Raw genomic sequence first — 4,330 nt, 5'->3', positions numbered from 1 at the left:
ACCAACACTGGGATTAAAACTGAAAATCTTTCATCACTTTTCTGAATATTGGGACAATATGGTGTTCAATTGTAATCCATATGTTTAGCATTTTTAAGGTCAGGTTTCCTCCGGGTTCCATGAGCCATCAGGGAAGCTCTTCTTTTAGTTGTGTAAGCCAAGGTGACTCTGTAACGAACCAGGGTACAAGCCTAGTTTTTACACACTTTTCATGATCTCTGTGCCCGATCAGAGAAGGATCTCTCTGGTCTGAGTCAGCCTGACACTGATGGCATGTGTGGGCAGGTCTGCTGTACGCCTACCTGGTCTGCAATTCTAGGTGATGCTGGGGTTTTAGAGGAAGAACGGATCATACCCTGACCCTCTCTGAGTTCAGAAACAAAACAGAAATAGGCACCAGAAGGATCAAGGCGGGGAACACTGAGAGCGGCAAAGAATGGGTCCCCGGCAAAAGGAATTGTCAGCGGAAGTTTTCCTTTAGCTCAGGTTAGATTTCAAAAGACATTTCTCTAAGCGAAAGTTAATATTAAATCGGAGTTGAGAGTAAACTAAAAATTTTAAACATTGTAATCTGAAGCCATCTCTTTAGGGTAGCAAAGCTGAAATCCATATGCTAGCAGATGACCTTTGACTTAAAACAATTTTAAAGGACCGACATCACACTTTTTAATACTCCTTGTTATTATTAGCTCTATTCAAAAACACGTTTCTCACAGGTTCTTTGCACATTGTTAAATGTGCAATAGGGGCTTCCCTGGTGGCGCACTGGTTGAGAATCTGCCTGCTAATGCAGGGGACACGGGTTCGAGCCCTGGGCTGGGAGGATCCCACATGCCGCGGAGCAACTAGGCCCGTGAGCCACAACGACTGAGCCTGCGCGTCTGGAGCCTGTGCTCCGCAACAAGAGAGGCCGCGACAGTGAGAGGCCCGCGCACTGCGATGAAGAGTGGCCCCCCCGCTTGCCACAGCTAGAGAAAGCCCTCGCACAGAAACGAAGACCCAACACAGCCAAAAATAAATAAATTAATAAACTCCTACCCCCAACATCTTCTTTAAAAAAAAAAAAATGTGCAACAGAGGTAGACGCATTTATTTTTAAGTGAGGAGAATTTTCAAGGACCTTGGGCCTCACTGCTCAGTTTGTACAATAAGTGGGTGGGACATTATATGGATGACCCGGCACTCATGGGTCGCGCTGAAGAATAAATCCCTCAGAATTCATTCCTATCTCTTTTCTTGAATTTTGGTACCTGGCTGTCTTTTGCAGTGGCATCTTCCGTCTTTTATCCCAGTTTACAGTTCTATTCTGCCCTATATCCACGTCCGGTATTCACCACAAAGTTGTTAAAGAAGTTATTACTGAACAAATCATTGCTGAATCAACGAACTTTCTACCATAAAGCAGCAAATTAAACACTTACTATGTCTAAGTTATTGGCAAACAGAAAGATGAAAACCCACAGGCCTCGTAAAAGAACCTTTAGGCAGCAAATTTTTTACTGGCTTAATTTTTTTTACCTTTAAATTTTTCCTTTCTTCTTTTTTCTGGAGATAACTGGAATCTGTTGCTTAGTTTTCTTTAGAGTTTTCTCAAGCAGCCTTCCCCCGAAGTCCAACGCTTGGGATGCTGCACAGGTGAGCAGACCGGCGAGCGCGTGAGCGAGGCGGAATCTTGAGTCACAGCCATGGTCCTGGTTCACTCGTTCTTGAAGGAGCGGGAGGGGGAAGGGGGAAGAAGGGGGAACCCTGGTCGGGGTCAGGGGGAGACGGTGGCCGGGGGGGGAGGGTGGTACAGAGGACAGCAGTGCCAAGGGCAGGGGAGCTGGCGGAACGGCCAGGAGCAACGCAGCCCGCCGCATGCCAGCCGGGTTATTAGCGCCGCCCGTGAGGCGCCTGCGCACCACACCCAGAGTCCCGCCCCTCGCACCCGTTACGCCATCATCCGGGCTAATCAGAGGGCGGAGGTCCGGCAGTGCCGGAGAGTCTTTTCCCAGCTGGCTAGAGAGTCAGTGCCACAGAATTCACGAACATTCTCAACCAAGTCGTGACCCGACCTCCTGGTCTGAAGACTGATGGTTTTGGCATTGACTCCTGTTGCATGGTGGTGACCGTGATGGGTAGTGACACGACCAGTAAGCTGGGCTTCGAGGAATTCTAGTGCTTGTGGAGCAACATCAAAATGTGGCCAACAGTTTGACGTTGACCGTTCCGGGACCATGGGCAGCGGTGAACTCCCCAGGAACCTTTGAGGCAGGGTTCCGCCTGAATGAGCATCTCTACGACAGGATCAGCGGACGCTACTCAGATGAGGGAGGGAACATGGGTGTTGACAGCTTCATCAGCTGTCTGGTCAGACTAGTCAGATTTCTGTGCCTTCAAACCTCTTGACAGACGTGGCACCGGACAAATCCAGGTGGCCAGCCGGGAGTGGCTGCGGCTGACCATGTATTCCTGAATGGGAGCCCCAGACCTGCCCCCTCGTCGCCTCGCCGCAGGACTCACCTTGAACTCTTCCGTCTCTCCCAGGGCTGAGGCTGTCTGCAGTCACACCTTCACGGGCCTATCAGTTCTCCCAGCCCTTGGCATCCAGCTTCTCAGTCAACAGCCAGGGTCCAACAAGCTTCACCACGCCCTGCCCGAAGGGTGACCCCAGGCCAGCACACCCAATCTCACACCCGCTGCATGACCCCTCTCCCGCACCTGTGCCATGTCCAACACTTGTGTTGCTTCCACACCCCAAGGGCCCTTCTCTCAGTTCTGGGAGGATCAGTCCAGTCCCTACACACCCTGGCATACCCATTCAGTTACCACCCAGGGAGCCCGAATTCCAGGCCATAACAGGCCCATATGCCCCAGTGCCTTTGTCTGTATTCTGCTCCCAGCCTGCCAGGCCCAAAAGGACATAAATGTACCCCAGTGGCTGCTCTCTCTGGAAAAAAAAAAAAAAAAAAAAGTCCAACAACTTTTTGCAGTCACTATAAACTCATGCATACCTCAAAGCTTTTTTGAAGAACTAACATACAGCTCAAGATTTTAAGACTGCTATTTTGTGCTACAATTCAGATTTACTTAGTTAGGTCAGAAAAGTTCCCTCAGTACAGAAATCCATAGTCTTGCCCCTTTTTATCTTGGGAAGTGATGGAACAGTGTAGAAATTGGAAGGACCTGTAACAAATGGGGTATTTGATCAGGTACTACCTAAGTACTAAGTACCCAGGGTTTTTGTTTTGTTTTTCATGTTGTATCATATCACCCAAAGAAGGAAGAGAACTTTGAACACTCTTCCTGAGAATAATTAATGATTGATTTGCTATGCTTGGAATGTGTAATGCATTGAATTCCAGAGAACATGCCTATCCTTACCAGTGGGCAGGAGAAAATGTACAAATCTTTCTGAAGAAAATATCACTGATTGGATATCCTGCTAATGATCATGAGAGTGCTGTTTTGGATTTAAAGCTTGTTCTGCAACTCAACCCTAAACAGAAATTCTATTTTAATAAACAGGCCAAGACTAAGAAAAAACTACCTTATCAAGCGTGTGTTTGTAAAAACTCCACATCATTTCCTTTGTAGGAATAGTCTTTGGCAGTAATTCTCATTCTGTCTCCGATGTTCATTAGATTGTATAACCTTGGGTGAATCAATAGCCTGTAAAATAACTCAAAAAGTTGTTTTCAAGATTATATAAATGTAAAGATGTCAGACATTTAGCATCATGTCTTGAATAGCAAAGCTATTCATTAAATACTAGTTTTCTTTCTCTTCTCTTTTCTCCATATGTAGCATTTAAAACTTATTTTGTACACCACTTGGAATTTTATGTAAGCTGTGAGAAAATGCGCTTTAATATCTGTGCTTTAGGAGCATTGTGAAAGAATTTACCCCAGTGACAAGCCCCATTTACATGGTGAACAAAAGTATATAACATTGTGTGAAAATCAGGGCCAAACCTCTTTTGCAGGTCTTGAGACTAGTTAAGTATTCCCCACACTGAAACACTGCACGTTGGCCTGCTTCACCGATCGAAGTGATGAGAGGTTAAAATCAGCGTGTGGAGCACTTTAAAAATCTTGGGCAATCTTGAGCATCAAAAGAAAATCATTATCTGTTTTACCTTCCTTCTAATAGCATACTTAAGAATGAAAGTACACTTGGATGAAATCCAACTGAAAGAAAGTCCCCTCTGAAACGAGGATTCTGCCATTTCGAAGATTGTTGTGCATGTACTCAATGGGATATTGTGCCATGTGCTTGGCATGAAAAATTGAAGTGAATAATGGGTAAAAGAAAAAGTATTCTTCAAGTTTAAAAAATATTTTTCTGGGCA

General features: G+C 45.8%; 1 pseudogene across 1 annotated transcript; it reads left to right on the top strand.

The window, feature by feature from the left end:
* The first annotated feature begins 1,685 nt into the window (after positions 1 to 1,685).
* Positions 1,686 to 3,703, top strand: LOC308608117 (calpain small subunit 1-like; annotated as a pseudogene). Its single transcript has one exon. The product of its transcript is annotated as a calpain small subunit 1-like (transcript).
* The last annotated feature ends 627 nt before the right edge of the window (positions 3,704 to 4,330 follow it).

This window comes from Mesoplodon bidens (assembly GCF_964165515.1).
Source record: "Mesoplodon bidens genome assembly, chromosome: 20".
Lineage (NCBI taxonomy): Eukaryota > Metazoa > Chordata > Mammalia > Artiodactyla > Ziphiidae > Mesoplodon > Mesoplodon bidens.
Note: the sequence above shows the minus strand (reverse complement) of the source record. Positions and strands in the feature narration are given on the sequence as shown.